Raw genomic sequence first — 21,566 nt, forward strand, 5'->3', positions numbered from 1 at the left:
TTTCTATGTAGTTATTTTTTCCCTTTGATGTTAATTCTCTCAAATTTGATTCAGTGGAACTTTCTGTACAAGTTCCAATAACTTCTTTATTTTTAAAGCTTGATCAAAGGTTTTGTAACAGCAATCCTTTTAAGTCATAAAATTTACCTTCAAAGAAATGATCCAGTTATTCCCTTTGAAAGAAACAATTCCTTTGCTTACTTGTTCTTCTCTATTTCACATTCTATTGATTTCAGTTTTTTCTTTGTTCCTTTTGCATTTCGAGATATTAGAGTTGATATATATTCTCTCATATTTGTGTCAAGGGATCATTTTGTGCACAATGCATTAACTTCTTTATATTTAAAGCTGTGTCAAAGGAATCTTCTTCAGCGGAAAGGGTGAACGTGCAGAGCAGTCTTCCAGTTGTTCACTTTTAAAAAGTCCATTCCATTGCTTGTTTGTTCTTCTCTATTACCCTTTCAATTGTGTCTAGGTTTCGCTTTGCTTCCCTTGGATTTGGGTTCATTATAGTTGATGTTAATTCTCTCAAATTTGATTCAATGGAACTTTCTGTAGAAGTTACAATAACTTCTTTATACTTAAAGCTTGATCACAGGTTTTCTAACAGCAATCCTTTTCAGTCATAAAATTTAAATTCAAAGAAATGATCCAGTTATTCCCTTTCGAAAAAACAATCCCTTTTTTACTTGTTCTTCTCTATTTCACATTCTGTTGATTTCAGTTTTTTCTTTGTTCCTTTTGAATTTCGGGATATTAGAGTTGATATCAATTCTCTCATATTTCCTTCAATGAAACATTTGGTGTACAATGCATTATCTTCTTTATATTTAAGCTGGATCAAAGGCTTCATAACAGGCGTCCTATTAAGTGGAAAGAGTGAATTACAGAGAAATGTTTCAGTTATTTCCTTTTGAAAAATCCATTCCTTTTGGATACTTTTTCTTCTCTATTTCCTTTTCTATGTAGTTAAGTTGTCCCTTTGATGTTAATTCTCTCAAATTCGATTCAATGGAACTTTCTGTAGAAGTTACAATAACTTCTTTATTTTTAAAGCTTGATCAAACGTTTTGTAACAGCCATCCTTTTAAGTCATAAAATTGGAACTTTCTGTAAAAGTTGCAATAACTTCTTTATACTTAAAGCTTGATCAAAGGTTTTGTAACAGCAATCCTTTTAAGTCATAAAATTTACGTTCAAAGAAATGATCCAGTTATTCCCTTTCGAAAAAATAATTTCTTTTCTTACTTGTTCTTCTCTATTTCACATTCTATTGAGTCTAGTTTTCCCTTTGTTCCTATTGCAGTTTGGGATATTATAGTTGATATATATTCTCTCATATTTGCGTCAAGGAAACATTTTGTTCACAATGCATTAACTTGTTTATTTTTAAAGCTGTGTCAAAGGAATCTTCTTCAGCGGAAAGGGTGAATGTGCAGAGCAGTCTTCCAGTTGTTCACTTTTGAAAAGTCCATTCCTTTGCTTCCTTGTTCTTCTCTATTACCCATTCCATTGTGTCTAGGTTTCGCTTTGTTTCCCTTGCATTTGGGTTCATTATACTTGATGTTAATTCTCTCAAAATTGATTCAGTGGAACTTTCTGCACAAGTTACAATAACTTCTTTATTTTTAAAGCTTGATCAAATGTTTTGTAACAGCAATCCTTTTAAGGCATAAAATTTACGTTCCAAGAAATGATCCAGTTATTCCCTTTCGAAAAAACACTTCCTTTTCTAACTTGTTTTTCTCTATTTCACATTCTATTGATTTTGGTTTTTTCTTTCTTCCTTTTGCATTTGGGGATATTATAGTTGATATCAATTCTCTCATATTTACTTCAATAAAACATTTTGTGCACAATGCATTAACTTCTTTATTTTTAAAGCTTTGTCAAAGGAATCTTCTTCAGTGGAAAGGGTGAACGTGCAGAGCAGTCTTCCAGTTGTTCACTTTTGAAAAGTCCATTCCTTTGCTTCCTTGTTCTTCTCTATTACCCATTCCATTGTGTCTAGGTTTCGCTTTGTTTCCCTTGCATTTGGGTTCATTATACTTGATATTAATTCTCTCAAATTTGATTCAGTGGAACTTTCTGCACAAGTTACAATAACTTCTTTATTTTTAAAGCTTGATCAAACGTTTTGTAAGAGCCATCCTTTTAAGTCATAAAATTTGAACTTTCTGTAAAAGTTGCAATAACTTCTTTATACTGAAAGCTTGATCAAAGGTTTTGTAACAGCAATCCTTTTAAGTCATAAAATTTACGTTCAAAGAAATGATCCAGTTATTCCCTTTCGAAAAAATAATTTCTTTTCTTACTTGTTCTTCTCTATTTCACATTCTATTGAGTCTAGTTTTCCCTTTGTTCCTATTGCAGTTTGGGATATTATAGTTGATATATATTCTCTCATATTTGCGTCAAGGAAACATTTTGTTCACAATGCATTAACTTCTTTATTTTTAAAGCTGTGTCAAAGGAATCTTCTTCAGCGGAAAGGGTGAACGTGCAGAGCAGTCTTCCAGTTGTTCACTTTTGAAAAGTCCATTCCTTTGCTTCCTTGTTCTTCTCTATTACCCATTCCATTGTGTCTAGGTTTCGCTTTGTTTCCCTTGCATTTGGGTTCATTATACTTGATGTTAATTCTCTCAAATTTAATTCAGTGGAACTTTCTGCACAAGTTACAATAACTTCTTTATTTTTAAAGCTTGATCAAAGGTTTTGTAACAGCAATCCTTTTAAGGCATAAAATTTACGTTCCAAGAAATGATCCAGTTATTCCCTTTCGAAAAAACAATTCCTTTTCTAACTTGTTTTTCTCTATTTCACATTCTATTGATTTTGGCTTTTTCTTTCTTCCTTTTGTATTTGGGGATATTATAGTTGATATCAATTCTCTCATATTTACTTCAATAAAACATTTTGTGCACAATGCATTAACTTCTTTATTTTTAAAGCTTTCTCAAAGGAATCTTCTTCAGCGGAAAGGGTGAACGTGCAGAGCAGTCTTCCAGTTGTTCACTTTTGAAAAGTCCATTCCTTTGCTTCCTTGTTCTTCTCTATTACCCATTCCATTGTGTCTAGGTTTCGCTTTGTTTCCCTTGCATTTGGGTTCATTATACTTGATATTAATTCTCTCAAATTTGATTCAGTGGAACTTTCTGCACAAGTTACAATAACTTCTTTATTTTTGAAGCTTGATCAAACGTTTTGTAACAGCCATCCTTTTAAGTCATAAAATTGGAACTTTCTGTAAAAGTTGCAATAACTTCTTTATACTTAAAGCTTGATCAAAGGTTTTGTAACAGCAATCCTTTTAAGTCATAAAATTTACGTTCAAAGAAATGATCCAGTTATTCCCTTTCGAAAAAATAATTTCTTTTCTTACTTGTTCTTCTCTATTTCACATTCTATTGAGTCTAGTTTTCCCTTTGTTCCTATTGCAGTTTGGGATATTATAGTTGATATATATTCTCTCATATTTGCGTCAAGGAAACATTTTGTTCACAATGCATTAACTTCTTCATTTTTAAAGCTGTGTCAAAGGAATCTTCTTCAGCGGAAAGATTGAACGTGCAGAGCAGTCTTCCAGTTTTTCACTTTTGAAAAGTCCATTCCTTTGCTTCCTTGTTCTTCTCTATTACCCATTCCATTGTGTCTAGGTTTCGCTTTGTTTCCCTTGCATTTGGGTTCATTATACTTGATGTTAATTCTCTCAAATTTGATTCAGTGGAACTTTCTGCACAAGTTACAATAACTTCTTTATTTTTAAAGCTTGATCAAAGGTTTTGTAACAGCAATCCTTTTAAGGCATAAAATTTACGTTCCAAGAAATGATCCAGTTATTCCCTTTCGAAAAAACACTTCCTTTTCTAACTTGTTTTTCTCTATTTCACATTCTATTGATTTTGGTTTTTTCTTTCTTCCTTTTGCATTTGGGGATATTATAGTTGATATCAATTCTCTCATATTTACTTCAATAAAACATTTTGTGCACAATGCATTGTCTTCTTTATATTTAAGCTGGATCAAAGGTTTCATAACAGGCATCCTATTAAGTGGAAAGAGTGAATTGCAGAGAAATCATCCAGGTATTTCCTTTTGAAAAATCCATTCCTTTTGGATACTTGTTCTTCTCTATTTCCTTTTCTATGTAGTTATTTTTTCCCTTTGATGTTAATTCTCTCAAATTTGATTCAATGGAACTTTCTGTACAAGTTGCAATAACTTCTTTATACTTAAAGCTTGATCACAGGTTTTGTAACAGCAATCCTTTTAAGTCATAAAATTTACGTTCAAAGAAATGATCCAGTTATTCCCTTTCGAAAAAATAATTTCTTTTCTTACTTGTTCTTCTCTATTTCACATTCTATTGAGTCTAGTTTTCCCTTTGTTCCTATTGCAGTTTGGGATATTATAGTTGATATATATTCTCTCATATTTGCGTCAAGGAAACATTTTGTTCACAATGCATTAACTTCTTTATTTTTAAAGCTGTGTCAAAGGAATCTTCTTCAGCGGAAAGGGTGAACGTGCAGAGCAGTCTTCCAGTTTTTCACTTTTGAAAAGTCCATTCCTTTGCTTCCTTGTTCTTCTCTATTACCCATTCCATTGTGTCTAGGTTTCGCTTTGTTTCCCTTGCATTTGGGTTCATTATACTTGATGTTAATTCTCTCAAATTTGATTCAGTGGAACTTTCTGCACAAGTTACAATAACTTCTTTATTTTTAAAGCTTGATCAAAGGTTTTGTAACAGCAATCCTTTTAAGGCATAAAATTTATGTTCCAAGAAATGATCCAGTTATTCCCTTTCGAAAAAACAATTCCTTTTCTAACTTGTTTTTCTCTATTTCACATTCTATAGATTTTGGTTTTTTCTTTCTTCCTTTTGCATTTGGGGATATTATAGTTGATATCAATTCTCTCATATTTATTCAATAAAACATTTTGTGCACAATGCATTGCCTTCTTTATATTTAAGCTGGATCAAAGGTTACATAACAGGCATCCTATTAAGTGGAAAGAGTGAAATGCAGAGAAATCATCGAGGTATTTCCTTTTGAAAAATCCATTCCTTTTGGATACTTGTTCTTCTCTATTTCCTTTTCTATGTAGTTATTTTTTCCCTTTGATGTTAATTCTCTCAAATTTGATTCAGTGGAACTTTCTGTACAAGTTGCAATAACTTCTTTATACTTAAAGCTTGATCACAGGTTTTGTAACAGCAATCCTTTTAAGTCATAAAATTTACGTTCAAAGAAATGATCCAGTTATTCCCTTTCGAAAAAATAATTTCTTTTCTTACTTGTTCTTCTCTATTTCACATTCTATTGAGTCTAGTTTTCCCTTTGTTCCTATTGCAGTTTGGGATATTATAGTTGATATATATTCTCTCATATTTGCGTCAAGGAAACATTTTGTTCACAATGCATTAACTTCTTTATTTTTAAAGCTGTGTCAAAGGAATCTTCTTCAGCGGAAAGGGTGAATGTGCAGAGCAGTCTTCCAGTTGTTCACTTTTGAAAAGTCCATTCCTTTGCTTCCTTGTTCTTCTCTATTACCCATTCCATTGTGTCTAGGTTTCGCTTTGTTTCCCTTGCATTTGGGTTCATTATACTTGATGTTAATTCTCTCAAATTTGATTCAGTGGAACTTTCTGCACAAGTTACAATAACTTCTTTATTTTTAAAGCTTGATCAAATGTTTTGTAACAGCAATCCTTTTAAGGCATAAAATTTACGTTCCTAGAAATGATCCAGTTATTCCCTTTCGAAAAAACACTTCCTTTTCTAACTTGTTTTTCTCTATTTCACATTCTATTGATTTTGGTTTTTTCTTTCTTCCTTTTGCATTTGGGGATATTATAGTTGATATCAATTCTCTCATATTTACTTCAATAAAACATTTTGTACACAATGCATTGTCTTCTTTATATTTAAGCTGGATCAAAGGTTACATAACAGGCATCCTATTAAGTGGAAAGAGTGAAATGCAGAGAAATCATCGAGGTATTTCCTTTTGAAAAATCCATTCCTTTTGGATACTTGTTCTTCTCTATTTCCTTTTCTATGTAGTTATTTTTTCTCTTTGATGTTAATTCTCTCAAATTTGATTCAGTGGAACTTTCTGTACAAGTTCCAATAACTTCTTTATTTTTAAAGCTTGATCAAAGGTTTTGTAACAGCAATCCTTTTAAGTCATAAAATTTACCTTCAAAGAAATGATCCAGTTATTCCCTTTGAAAGAAACAATTCCTTTGCTTACTTGTTCTTCTCTATTTCACATTCTATTGATTTCAGTTTTTTCTTTGTTCCTTTTGCATTTCGAGATATTAGAGTTGATATATATTCTCTCATATTTGTGTCAAGGGATCATTTTGTGCACAATGCATTAACTTCTTTATATTTAAAGCTGTGTCAAAGGAATCTTCTTCAGCGGAAAGGGTGAACGTGCAGAGCAGTCTTCCAGTTGTTCACTTTTAAAAAGTCCATTCCATTGCTTGTTTGTTCTTCTCTATTACCCTTTCAATTGTGTCTAGGTTTCGCTTTGCTTCCCTTGGATTTGGGTTCATTATAGTTGATGTTAATTCTCTCAAATTTGATTCAATGGAACTTTCTGTAGAAGTTACAATAACTTCTTTATACTTAAAGCTTGATCACAGGTTTTCTAACAGCAATCCTTTTCAGTCATAAAATTTAAATTCAAAGAAATGATCCAGTTATTCCCTTTCGAAAAAACAATCCCTTTTTTACTTGTTCTTCTCTATTTCACATTCTGTTGATTTCAGTTTTTTCTTTGTTCCTTTTGAATTTCGGGTTATTAGAGTTGATATCAATTCTCTCATATTTCCTTCAATGAAACATTTGGTGTACAATGCATTATCTTCTTTATATTTAAGCTGGATCAAAGGCTTCATAACAGGCGTCCTATTAAGTGGAAAGAGTGAATTACAGAGAAATGTTTCAGTTATTTCCTTTTGAAAAATCCATTCCTTTTGGATACTTTTTCTTCTCTATTTCCTTTTCTATGTAGTTAAGTTGTCCCTTTGATGTTAATTCTCTCAAATTCGATTCAATGGAACTTTCTGTAGAAGTTACAATTACTTCTTTATTTTTAAAGCTTGATCAAACGTTTTGTAACAGCCATCCTTTTAAGTCATAAAATTGGAACTTTCTGTAAAAGTTGCAATAACTTCTTTATACTTAAAGCTTGATCAAAGGTTTTGTAACAGCAATCCTTTTAAGTCATAAAATTTACGTTCAAAGAAATGATCCAGTTATTCCCTTTCGAAAAAATAATTTCTTTTCTTACTTGTTCTTCTCTATTTCACATTCTATTGAGTCTAGTTTTCCCTTTGTTCCTATTGCAGTTTGGGATATTATAGTTGATATATATTCTCTCATATTTGCGTCAAGGAAACATTTTGTTCACAATGCATTAACTTGTTTATTTTTAAAGCTGTGTCAAAGGAATCTTCTTCAGCGGAAAGGGTGAATGTGCAGAGCAGTCTTCCAGTTGTTCACTTTTGAAAAGTCCATTCCTTTGCTTCCTTGTTCTTCTCTATTACCCATTCCATTGTGTCTAGGTTTCGCTTTGTTTCCCTTGCATTTGGGTTCATTATACTTGATGTTAATTCTCTCAAATTTGATTCAGTGGAACTTTCTGCACAAGTTACAATAACTTCTTTATTTTTAAAGCTTGATCAAATGTTTTGTAACAGCAATCCTTTTAAGGCATAAAATTTACGTTCCTAGAAATGATCCAGTTATTCCCTTTCGAAAAAACACTTCCTTTTCTAACTTGTTTTTCTCTATTTCACATTCTATTGATTTTGGTTTTTTCTTTCTTCCTTTTGCATTTGGGGATATTATAGTTGATATCAATTCTCTCATATTTACTTCAATAAAACATTTTGTACACAATGCATTGTCTTCTTTATATTTAAGCTGGATCAAAGGTTTCATAACAGGCATCCTATTAAGTGGAAAGAGTGAATTGCAGAGAAATCATCCAGGTATTTCCTTTTGAAAAATCCATTCCTTTTGGATACTTGTTCTTCTCTATTTCCTTTTCTATGTAGTTATTTTTTCCCTTTGATGTTAATTCTCTCAAATTTGATTCAATGGAACTTTCTGTACAAGTTGCAATAACTTCTTTATACTTAAAGCTTGATCACAGGTTTTGTAACAGCAATCCTTTTAAGTCATAAAATTTACGTTCAAAGAAATGATCCAGTTATTCCCTTTCGAAAAAATAATTTCTTTTCTTACTTGTTCTTCTCTATTTCACATTCTATTGAGTCTAGTTTTCCCTTTGTTCCTATTGCAGTTTGGGATATTATAGTTGATATATATTCTCTCATATTTGCGTCAAGGAAACATTTTGTTCACAATGCATTAACTTCTTTATTTTTAAAGCTGTGTCAAAGGAATCTTCTTCAGCGGAAAGGGTGAACGTGCAGAGCAGTCTTCCAGTTGTTCACTTTTGAAAAGTCCATTCCTTTGCTTCCTTGTTCTTCTCTATTACCCATTCCATTGTGTCTAGGTTTCGCTTTGTTTCCCTTGCATTTGGGTTCATTATACTTGATGTTAATTCTCTCAAATTTGATTCGGTGGAACTTTCTGCACAAGTTACAATAACTTCTTTATTTTTAAAGCTTGATCAAAGGTTTTGTAACAGCAATCCTTTTAAGGCATAAAATTTACGTTCCAAGAAATGATCCAGTTATTCCCTTTCGAAAAAACAATTCCTTTTCTAACTTGTTTTTCTCTATTTCACATACTATTGATTTTGGCTTTTTCTTTCTTCCTTTTGTATTTGGGGATATTATAGTTGATATCAATTCTCTCATATTTACTTCAATAAAACATTTTGTGCACAATGCATTAACTTCTTTATTTTTAAAGCTTTGTCAAAGGAATCTTCTTCAGCGGAAAGGGTGAATGTGCAGAGCAGTCTTCCAGTTGTTCACTTTTGAAAAGTCCATTCCTTTGCTTCCTTGTTCTTCTCTATTACCCATTCCATTGTGTCTAGGTTTCGCTTTGTTTCCCTTGCATTTGGGTTCATTATACTTGATGTTAATTCTCTCAAATTTGATTCAGTGGAACTTTCTGCACAAGTGACAATAACTTCTTTATTTTTAAAGCTTGATCAAAGGTTTTGTAACAGCAATCCTTTTAAGGCATAAAATTTACGTTCCAAGAAATGATCCAGTTATTCCCTTTCGAAAAAACAATTCCTTTTCTAACTTGTTTTTCTCTATTTCACATTCTATTGATTTTGGCTTTTTCTTTCTTCCTTTTGTATTTGGGGATATTATAGTTGATATCAATTCTCTCATATTTACTTCAATAAAACATTTTGTGCACAATGCATTAACTTCTTTATTTTTAAAGCTTTGTCAAAGGAATCTTCTTCAGCGGAAAGGGTGAACTTGCAGAGCAGTCTTCCAGTTGTTCACTTTTGAAAAGTCCATTCCTTTGCTTCCTTGTTCTTCTCTATTACCCATTCCATTGTGTCTAGGTTTTGCTTTGTTTCCCTTGCATTTGGGTTCATTATACTTGATGTTAATTCTCTCAAATTTGATTCAGTGGAACTTTCTGCACAAGTTACAATAACTTCTTTATTTTTAAAGCTTGATCAAAGGTTTTGTAACAGCAATCCTTTTAAGGCATAAAATTTACGTTCCTAGAAATGATCCAGTTATTCCCTTTCGAAAAAACACTTCCTTTTCTAACTTGTTTTTCTCTATTTCACATTCTATTGATTTTGGTTTTTTCTTTCTTCCTTTTGCATTTGGGGATATTATAGTTGATATCAATTCTCTCATATTTACTTCAATAAAACATTTTGTACACAATGCATTGTCTTCTTTATATTTAAGCTGGATCAAAGGTTTCATAACAGGCATCCTATTAAGTGGAAAGAGTGAATTGCAGAGAAATCATCCAGGTATTTCCTTTTGAAAAATCCATTCCTTTTGGATACTTGTTCTTCTCTATTTCCTTTTCTATGTAGTTATTTTTTCCCTTTGATGTTAATTCTCTCAAATTTGATTCAATGGAACTTTCTGTACAAGTTGCAATAACTTCTTTATACTTAAAGCTTGATCACAGGTTTTGTAACAGCAATCCTTTTAAGTCATAAAATTTACGTTCAAAGAAATGATCCAGTTATTCCCTTTCGAAAAAATAATTTCTTTTCTTACTTGTTCTTCTCTATTTCACATTCTATTGAGTCTAGTTTTCCCTTTGTTCCTATTGCAGTTTGGGATATTATAGTTGATATATATTCTCTCATATTTGCGTCAAGGAAACATTTTGTTCACAATGCATTAACTTCTTTATTTTTAAAGCTGTGTCAAAGGAATCTTCTTCAGCGGAAAGGGTGAACGTGCAGAGCAGTCTTCCAGTTGTTCACTTTTGAAAAGTCCATTCCTTTGCTTCCTTGTTCTTCTCTATTACCCATTCCATTGTGTCTAGGTTTCGCTTTGTTTCCCTTGCATTTGGGTTCATTATACTTGATGTTAATTCTCTCAAATTTGATTCGGTGGAACTTTCTGCACAAGTTACAATAACTTCTTTATTTTTAAAGCTTGATCAAAGGTTTTGTAACAGCAATCCTTTTAAGGCATAAAATTTACGTTCCAAGAAATGATCCAGTTATTCCCTTTCGAAAAAACAATTCCTTTTCTAACTTGTTTTTCTCTATTTCACATTCTATTGATTTTGGCTTTTTCTTTCTTCCTTTTGTATTTGGGGATATTATAGTTGATATCAATTCTCTCATATTTACTTCAATAAAACATTTTGTGCACAATGCATTAACTTCTTTATTTTTAAAGCTTTGTCAAAGGAATCTTCTTCAGCGGAAAGGGTGAATGTGCAGAGCAGTCTTCCAGTTGTTCACTTTTGAAAAGTCCATTCCTTTGCTTCCTTGTTCTTCTCTATTACCCATTCCATTGTGTCTAGGTTTCGCTTTGTTTCCCTTGCATTTGGGTTCATTATACTTGATGTTAATTCTCTCAAATTTGATTCAGTGGAACTTTCTGCACAAGTTACAATAACTTCTTTATTTTTAAAGCTTGATCAAAGGTTTTGTAACAGCAATCCTTTTAAGGCATAAAATTTACGTTCCAAGAAATGATCCAGTTATTCCCTTTCGAAAAAACAATTCCTTTTCTAACTTGTTTTTCTCTATTTCACATTCTATTGATTTTGGCTTTTTCTTTCTTCCTTTTGTATTTGGGGATATTATAGTTGATATCAATTCTCTCATATTTACTTCAATAAAACATTTTGTGCACAATGCATTAACTTCTTTATTTTTAAAGCTTTCTCAAAGGAATCTTCTTCAGCGGAAAGGGTGAACGTGCAGAGCAGTCTTCCAGTTGTTCACTTTTGAAAAGTCCATTCCTTTGCTTCCTTGTTCTTCTCTATTACCCATTCCATTGTGTCTAGGTTTTGCTTTGTTTCCCTTGCATTTGGGTTCATTATACTTGATGTTAATTCTCTCAAATTTGATTCAGTGGAACTTTCTGCACAAGTTACAATAACTTCTTTATTTTTAAAGCTTGATCAAAGGTTTTGTAACAGCAATCCTTTTAAGGCATAAAATTGGAACTTTCTGTAAAAGTTGCAATAACTTCTTTATACTTAAAGCTTTATCAAAGGTTTTGTAACAGCAATCCTTTTAAGTCATAAAATTTACGTTCAAAGAAATGATCCAGTTATTCCCTTTCGAAAAAATAATTTCTTTTCTTACTTGTTCTTCTCTATTTCACATTCTATTGAGTCTAGTTTTCCCTTTGTTCCTATTGCAGTTTGGGATATTATAGTTGATATATATTCTCTCATATTTGCGTCAAGGAAACATTTTGTTCACAATGCATTAACTTCTTTATTTTTAAAGCTGTGTCAAAGGAATCTTCTTCAGCGGAAAGGGTGAACGTGCAGAGCAGTCTTCCAGTTGTTCACTTTTGAAAAGTCCATTCCTTTGCTTCCTTGTTCTTCTCTATTACCCATTCCATTGTGTCTAGGTTTCGCTTTGTTTCCCTTGCATTTGGGTTCATTATACTTGATGTTAATTCTCTCAAATTTGATTCAGTGGAACTTTCTGCACAAGTTACAATAACTTCTTTATTTTTAAAGCTTGATCAAAGGTTTTGTAACAGCAATCCTTTTAAGGCATAAAATTTACGTTCCAAGAAATGATCCAGTTATTCCCTTTCGAAAAAACAATTCCTTTTCTAACTTGTTTTTCTCTATTTCACATTCTATTGATTTTGGCTTTTTCTTTCTTCCTTTTGTATTTGGGGATATTATAGTTGATATCAATTCTCTCATATTTACTTCAATAAAACATTTTGTGCACAATGCATTAACTTCTTTATTTTTAAAGCTGTGTCAAAGGAATCTTCTTCAGCGGAAAGGGTGAACGTGCAGAGCAGTCTTCCAGTTGTTCACTTTTGAAAAGTCCATTCCTTTGCTTCCTTGTTCTTCTCTATTACCCATTCCATTGTGTCTAGGTTTTGCTTTGTTTCCCTTGCATTTGGGTTCATTATACTTGATGTTAATTCTCTCAAATTTGATTCAGTGGAACTTTCTGCACAAGTTACAATAACTTCTTTATTTTTAAAGCTTGATCAAAGGTTTTGTAACAGCAATCCTTTTAAGGCATAAAATTGGAACTTTCTGTAAAAGTTGCAATAACTTCTTTATACTTAAAGCTTTATCAAAGGTTTTGTAACAGCAATCCTTTTAAGTCATAAAATTTACGTTCAAAGAAATGATCCAGTTATTCCCTTTCGAAAAAATAATTTCTTTTCTTACTTGTTCTTCTCTATTTCACATTCTATTGAGTCTAGTTTTCCCTTTGTTCCTATTGCAGTTTGGGATATTATAGTTGATATATATTCTCTCATATTTGCGTCAAGGAAACATTTTGTTCACAATGCATTAACTTCTTTATTTTTAAAGCTGTGTCAAAGGAATCTTCTTCAGCAGAAAGGGTGAACGTGCAGAGCAGTCTTCCAGTTGTTCACTTTTGAAAAGTCCATTCCTTTGCTTCCTTGTTCTTCTCTATTACCCATTCCATTGTGTCTAGGTTTCGCTTTGTTTCCCTTGCATTTGGGTTCATTATACTTGATGTTAATTCTCTCAAATTTGATTCAGTGGAACTTTCTGCACAAGTTACAATAACTTCTTTATTTTTAAAGCTTGATCAAAGGTTTTGTAACAGCAATCCTTTTAAGGCATAAAATTTACGTTCCAAGAAATGATCCAGTTATTCCCTTTCGAAAAAACAATTCCTTTTCTAACTTGTTTTTCTCTATTTCACATTCTATTGATTTTGGCTTTTTCTTTCTTCCTTTTGTATTTGGGGATATTATAGTTGATATCAATTCTCTCATATTTACTTCAATAAAACATTTTGTGCACAATGCATTGTCTTCTTTATATTTAAGCTGGATCAAAGGTTTCATAACAGGCATCCTATTACGTGGAAAGAGTGAATTGCAGAGAAATCATCCAGGTATTTCCTTTTGAAAAATCCATTCCTTTTGGATACTTGTTCTTCTCTATTTCCTTTTCTATGTAGTTAATTTTTCCCTTTGATGTTAATTCTCTCAAATTTTATTCAATGGAACTTTCTGTACAAGTTGCAATAACTTCTTTATACTTAAAGCTTGATCAAAGGTTTTGTAACAGCAATCCTTTTAAGTCATAAAATTTACGTTCAAAGAAATGATCCAGTTATTCCCTTTCGAAAAAATAATTTCTTTTCTTACTTGTTCTTCTCTATTTCACATTCTATTGAGTCTAGTTTTCCCTTTGTTCCTATTGCAGTTTGGGATATTATAGTTGATATATATTCTCTCATATTTGCGTCAAGGAAACATTTTGTTCACAATGCATTAACTTCTTTATTTTTAAAGCTGTGTCAAAGGAATCTTCTTCAGCGGAAAGGGTGAACGTGCAGAGCAGTCTTCCAGTTTTTCACTTTTGAAAAGTCCATTCCTTTGCTTCCTTGTTCTTCTCTATTACCCATTCCATTGTGTCTAGGTTTCGCTTTGTTTCCCTTACATTTGGGTTCATTATACTTGATGTTAATTCTCTCAAATTTGATTCAGTGGAACTTTCTGCACAAGTTACAATAACTTCTTTATTTTTAAAGCTTGATCAAAGGTTTTGTAACAGCAATCCTTTTAAGTCATAAAATTTACGTTCAAAGAAATGATCCAGTTATTCCCTTTCGAAAAAATAATTTCTTTTCTTACTTGTTCTTCTCTATTTCACATTCTATTGAGTCTAGTTTTCCCTTTGTTCCTATTGCAGTTTGGGATATTATAGTTGATATATATTCTCTCATATTTGCGTCAAGGAAACATTTTGTTCACAATGCATTAACTTCTTTATTTTTAAAGCTGTGTCAAAGGAATCTTCTTCAGCGGAAAGGGTGAACGTGCAGAGCAGTCTTCCAGTTGTTCACTTTTGAAAAGTCCATTCCTTTGCTTCCTTGTTCTTCTCTATTACCCATTCCATTGTGTCTAGGTTTCGCTTTGTTTCCCTTGCATTTGGGTTCATTATACTTGATGTTAATTCTCTCAAATTTGATTCAGTGGAACTTTCTGCACAAGTTACAATAACTTCTTTATTTTTAAAGCTTGATCAAAGGTTTTGTAACAGCAATCCTTTTAAGGCATAAAATTTACGTTCCAAGAAATGATCCAGTTATTCCCTTTCGAAAAAACAATTCCTTTTCTAACTTGTTTTTCTCTATTTCACATTCTATTGATTTTGGCTTTTTCTTTCTTCCTTTTGTATTTGGGGATATTATAGTTGATATCAATTCTCTCATATTTACTTCAATAAAACATTTTGTGCACAATGCATTAACTTCTTTATTTTTAAAGCTTTGTCAAAGGAATCTTCTTCAGCGGAAAGGGTGAACTTGCAGAGCAGTCTTCCAGTTGTTCACTTTTGAAAAGTCCATTCCTTTGCTTCCTTGTTCTTCTCTATTACCCATTCCATTGTGTCTAGGTTTTGCTTTGTTTCCCTTGCATTTGGGTTCATTATACTTGATGTTAATTCTCTCAAATTTGATTCAGTGGAACTTTCTGCACAAGTTACAATAACTTCTTTATTTTTAAAGCTTGATCAAAGGTTTTGTAACAGCAATCCTTTTAAGGCATAAAATTGGAACTTTCTGTAAAAGTTGCAATAACTTCTTTATACTTAAAGCTTTATCAAAGGTTTTGTAACAGCAATCCTTTTAAGTCATAAAATTTACGTTCAAAGAAATGATCCAGTTATTCCCTTTCGAAAAAATAATTTCTTTTCTTACTTGTTCTTCTCTATTTCACATTCTATTGAGTCTAGTTTTCCCTTTGTTCCTATTGCAGTTTGGGATATTATAGTTGATATATATTCTCTCATATTTGCGTCAAGGAAACATTTTGTTCACAATGCATTAACTTCTTTATTTTTAAAGCTGTGTCAAAGAATCTTCTTCAGCGGAAAGGGTGAACGTGCAGAGCAGTCTTCCAGTTGTTCACTTTTGAAAAGTCCATTCCTTTGCTTCCTTGTTCTTCTCTATTACCCATTCCATTGTGTCTAGGTTTCGCTTTGTTTCCCTTGCATTTGGGTTCATTATACTTGATGTTAATTCTCTCAAATTTGATTCAGTGGAACTTTCTGCACAAGTTACAATAACTTCTTTATTTTTAAAGCTTGATCAAAGGTTTTGTAACAGCAATCCTTTTAAGGCATAAAATTTACGTTCCAAGAAATGATCCAGTTATTCCCTTTCGAAAAAACAATTCCTTTTCTAACTTGTTTTTCTCTATTTCACATTCTATTGATTTTGGCTTTTTCTTTCTTCCTTTTGTATTTGGGGATATTATAGTTGATATCAATTCTCTCATATTTACTTCAATAAAACATTTTGTGCACAATGCATTAACTTCTTTATTTTTAAAGCTTTGTCAAAGGAATCTTCTTCAGCGGAAAGGGTGAACGTGTAGAGCAGTCTTCCAGTTGTTCACTTTTGAAAAGTCCATTCCTTTGCTTCCTTGTTCTTCTCTATTACCCATTCCATTGTGTCTAGGTTTCGCTTTGTTTCCCTTGCATTTGGGTTCATTATACTTGATGTTAATTCTCTCAAATTTGATTCAGTGGAACTTTCTGCACAAGTTACAATAACTTCTTTATTTTTAAAGCTTGATCAAAGGTTTTGTAACAGCAATCCTTTTAAGGCATAAAATTTACGTTCCAAGAAATGATCCAGTTATTCCCTTTCGAAAAAACAATTCCTTTTCTAACTTGTTTTTCTCTATTTCACATTCTATTGATTTTGGCTTTTTCTTTCTTCCTTTTGTATTTGGGGATATTATAGTTGATATCAATTCTCTCATATTTACTTCAATAAAACATTTTGTGCACAATGCATTAACTTCTTTATTTTTAAAGCTTTGTCAAAGGAATCTTCTTCAGCGGAAAGGGTGAACGTGAAGAGCAGTCTTCCAGTTGTTCACTTTTGAAAAGTCCATTCCTTTGCTTCCTTGTTCTTCTCTATTACCCATTCCATTGTGTCTAGGTTTCGCTTTGCTTCCCTTGGATTTGGGTTCATTATAGTTGATGTTAATTCTCTCAAATTTGATTCAATGGAACTTTCTGTAGAAGTTACAATAACTTCTTTATACTTAAAGCTTGATCACAGGTTTTCTAACAGCAATCCTTTTCAGTCATAAAATTTAAATTCAAAGAAATGATCCAGTTATTCCCTTTCGAAAAAACAATCCCTTTTTTACTTGTTCTTCTCTATTTCACATTCTGTTGATTTCAGTTTTTTCTTTGTTCCTTTTGAATTTCGGGATATTAGAGTTGATATCAATTCTCTCATATTTCCTTCAATGAAACATTTGGTGTACAATGCATTATCTTCTTTATATTTAAGCTGGATCAAAGGCTTCATAACAGGCGTCCTATTAAGTGGAAAGAGTGAATTACAGAGAAATGTTTCAGTTATTTCCTTTTGAAAAATCCATTCCTTTTGGATACTTTTTCTTCTCTATTTCCTTTTCTATGTAGTTAAGTTGTCCCTTTGATGTTAATTCTCTCAAATTCGATTCAATGGAACTTTCTGTAGAAGTTACAATTACTTCTTTATTTTTAAAGCTTGATCAAACGTTTTGTAACAGCCATCCTTTTAAGTCATAAAATTGGAACTTTCTGTAAAAGTTGCAATAACTTCTTTATACTTAAAGCTTGATCAAAGGTTTTGTAACAGCAATCCTTTTAAGTCATAAAATTTACGTTCAAAGAAATGATCCAGTTATTCCCTTTCGAAAAAATAATTTCTTTTCTTACTTGTTCTTCTCTATTTCACATTCTATTGAGTCTAGTTTTCCCTTTGTTCCTATTGCAGTTTGGGATATTATAGTTGATATATATTCTCTCATATTTGCGTCAAGGAAACATTTTGTTCACAATGCATTAACTTGTTTATTTTTAAAGCTGTGTCAAAGGAATCTTCTTCAGCGGAAAGGGTGAATGTGCAGAGCAGTCTTCCAGTTGTTCACTTTTGAAAAGTCCATTCCTTTGCTTCCTTGTTCTTCTCTATTACCCATTCCATTGTGTCTAGGTTTCGCTTTGTTTCCCTTGCATTTGGGTTCATTATACTTGATGTTAATTCTCTCAAATTTGATTCAGTGGAACTTTCTGCACAAGTTACAATAACTTCTTTATTTTTAAAGCTTGATCAAATGTTTTGTAACAGCAATCCTTTTAAGGCATAAAATTTACGTTCCTAGAAATGATCCAGTTATTCCCTTTCGAAAAAACACTTCCTTTTCTAACTTGTTTTTCTCTATTTCACATTCTATTGATTTTGGTTTTTTCTTTCTTCCTTTTGCATTTGGGGATATTATAGTTGATATCAATTCTCTCATATTTACTTCAATAAAACATTTTGTACACAATGCATTGTCTTCTTTATATTTAAGCTGGATCAAAGGTTTCATAACAGGCATCCTATTAAGTGGAAAGAGTGAATTGCAGAGAAATCATCCAGGTATTTCCTTTTGAAAAATCCATTCCTTTTGGATACTTGTTCTTCTCTATTTCCTTTTCTATGTAGTTATTTTTTCCCTTTGATGTTAATTCTCTCAAATTTGATTCAATGGAACTTTCTGTACAAGTTGCAATAACTTCTTTATACTTAAAGCTTGATCACAGGTTTTGTAACAGCAATCCTTTTAAGTCATAAAATTTACGTTCAAAGAAATGATCCAGTTATTCCCTTTCGAAAAAATAATTTCTTTTCTTACTTGTTCTTCTCTATTTCACATTCTATTGAGTCTAGTTTTCCCTTTGTTCCTATTGCAGTTTGGGATATTATAGTTGATATATATTCTCTCATATTTGCGTCAAGGAAACATTTTGTTCACAATGCATTAACTTCTTTATTTTTAAAGCTGTGTCAAAGGAATCTTCTTCAGCGGAAAGGGTGAACGTGCAGAGCAGTCTTCCAGTTGTTCACTTTTGAAAAGTCCATTCCTTTGCTTCCTTGTTCTTCTCTATTACCCATTCCATTGTGTCTAGGTTTCGCTTTGTTTCCCTTGCATTTGGGTTCATTATACTTGATGTTAATTCTCTCAAATTTGATTCGGTGGAACTTTCTGCACAAGTTACAATAACTTCTTTATTTTTAAAGCTTGATCAAAGGTTTTGTAACAGCAATCCTTTTAAGGCATAAAATTTACGTTCCAAGAAATGATCCAGTTATTCCCTTTCGAAAAAACAATTCCTTTTCTAACTTGTTTTTCTCTATTTCACATACTATTGATTTTGGCTTTTTCTTTCTTCCTTTTGTATTTGGGGATATTATAGTTGATATCAATTCTCTCATATTTACTTCAATAAAACATTTTGTGCACAATGCATTAACTTCTTTATTTTTAAAGCTTTGTCAAAGGAATCTTCTTCAGCGGAAAGGGTGAATGTGCAGAGCAGTCTTCCAGTTGTTCACTTTTGAAAAGTCCATTCCTTTGCTTCCTTGTTCTTCTCTATTACCCATTCCATTGTGTCTAGGTTTCGCTTTGTTTCCCTTGCATTTGGGTTCATTATACTTGATGTTAATTCTCTCAAATTTGATTCAGTGGAACTTTCTGCACAAGTTACAATAACTTCTTTATTTTTAAAGCTTGATCAAAGGTTTTGTAACAGCAATCCTTTTAAGGCATAAAATTTACGTTCCAAGAAATGATCCAGTTATTCCCTTTCGAAAAAACAATTCCTTTTCTAACTTGTTTTTCTCTATTTCACATTCTATTGATTTTGGCTTTTTCTTTCTTCCTTTTGTATTTGGGGATATTATAGTTGATATCAATTCTCTCATATTTACTTCAATAAAACATTTTGTGCACAATGCATTAACTTCTTTATTTTTAAAGCTTTGTCAAAGGAATCGTCTTCAGCGGAAAGGGTGAACTTGCAGAGCAGTCTTCCAGTTGTTCACTTTTGAAAAGTCCATTCCTTTGCTTCCTTGTTCTTCTCTATTACCCATTCCATTGTGTCTAGGTTTTGCTTTGTTTCCCTTGCATTTGGGTTCATTATACTTGATGTTAATTCTCTCAAATTTGATTCAGTGGAACTTTCTGCACAAGTTACAATAACTTCTTTATTTTTAAAGCTTGATCAAAGGTTTTGTAACAGCAATCCTTTTAAGGCATAAAATTTACGTTCCTAGAAATGATCCAGTTATTCCCTTTCGAAAAAACACTTCCTTTTCTAACTTGTTTTTCTCTATTTCACATTCTATTGATTTTGGTTTTTTCTTTCTTCCTTTTGCATTTGGGGATATTATAGTTGATATCAATTCTCTCATATTTACTTCAATAAAACATTTTGTACACAATGCATTAACTTCTTTATTTTTAAAGCTGTGTCAAAGGAATCTTCTTCAGCGGAAAGGGTGAACGTGCAGAGCAGTCTTCCAGTTGTTCACTTTTGAAAAGTCCATTCCTTTGCTTCCTTGTTCTTCTCTATTACCCATTCCATTGTGTCTAGGTTTCGCTTTGTTTCCCTTGCATTTGGGTTCATTATACTTGATGTTAATTCTCTCAAATTTGATTCGGTGGAACTTTCTGCACAAGTTACAATAACTTCTTTATTTTTAAAGCTTGATCAAAGGTTTTGTAACAGCAATCCTTTTAAGGCATAAAATTTACGTTCCAAGAAATGATCCAGTTATTCCCTTTCGAAAAAACAATTCCTTTTCTAACTTGTTTTTCTCTATTTCACATTCTATTGATTTTGGCTTTTTCTTTCTTCCTTTTGTATTTGGGGATATTATAGTTGATATCAATTCTCTCATATTTACTTCAATAAAACATTTTGTGCACAATGCATTAACTTCTTTATTTTTAAAGCTTTGTCAAAGGAATCTTCTTCAGCGGAAAGGGTGAATGTGCAGAGCAGTCTTCCAGTTGTTCACTTTTGAAAAGTCCATTCCTTTGCTTCCTTGTTCTTCTCTATTACCCATTCCATTGTGTCTAGGTTTCGCTTTGTTTCCCTTGCATTTGGGTTCATTATACTTGATGTTAATTCTCTCAAATTTGATTCAGTGGAACTTTCTGCACAAGTTACAATAACTTCTTTATTTTTAAAGCTTGATCAAAGGTTTTGTAACAGCAATCCTTTTAAGGCATAAAATTTACGTTCCAAGAAATGATCCAGTTATTCCCTTTCGAAAAAACAATTCCTTTTCTAACTTGTTTTTCTCTATTTCACATTCTATTGATTTTGGCTTTTTCTTTCTTCCTTTTGTATTTGGGGATATTATAGTTGATATCAATTCTCTCATATTTACTTCAATAAAACATTTTGTGCACAATGCATTAACTTCTTTATTTTTAAAGCTTTCTCAAAGGAATCTTCTTCAGCGGAAAGGGTGAACGTGCAGAGCAGTCTTCCAGTTGTTCACTTTTGAAAAGTCCATTCCTTTGCTTCCTTGTTCTTCTCTATTACCCATTCCATTGTGTCTAGGTTTTGCTTTGTTTCCCTTGCATTTGGGTTCATTATACTTGATGTTAATTCTCTCAAATTTGATTCAGTGGAACTTTCTGCACAAGTTACAATAACTTCTTTATTTTTAAAGCTTGATCAAAGGTTTTGTAACAGCAATCCTTTTAAGGCATAAAATTGGAACTTTCTGTAAAAGTTGCAATAACTTCTTTATACTTAAAGCTTTATCAAAGGTTTTGTAACAGCAATCCTTTTAAGTCATAAAATTTACGTTCAAAGAAATGATCCAGTTATTCCCTTTCGAAAAAATAATTTCTTTTCTTACTTGTTCTTCTCTATTTCACATTCTATTGAGTCTAGTTTTCCCTTTGTTCCTATTGCAGTTTGGGATATTATAGTTGATATATATTCTCTCATATTTGCGTCAAGGAAACATTTTGTTCACAATGCATTAACTTCTTTATTTTTAAAGCTGTGTCAAAGGAATCTTCTTCAGCGGAAAGGGTGAACGTGCAGAGCAGTCTTCCAGTTGTTCACTTTTGAAAA

Source organism: Sminthopsis crassicaudata, chromosome 5, assembly GCF_048593235.1.
Source record: "Sminthopsis crassicaudata isolate SCR6 chromosome 5, ASM4859323v1, whole genome shotgun sequence".
In the NCBI taxonomy this organism is placed as follows: domain Eukaryota; kingdom Metazoa; phylum Chordata; class Mammalia; order Dasyuromorphia; family Dasyuridae; genus Sminthopsis; species Sminthopsis crassicaudata.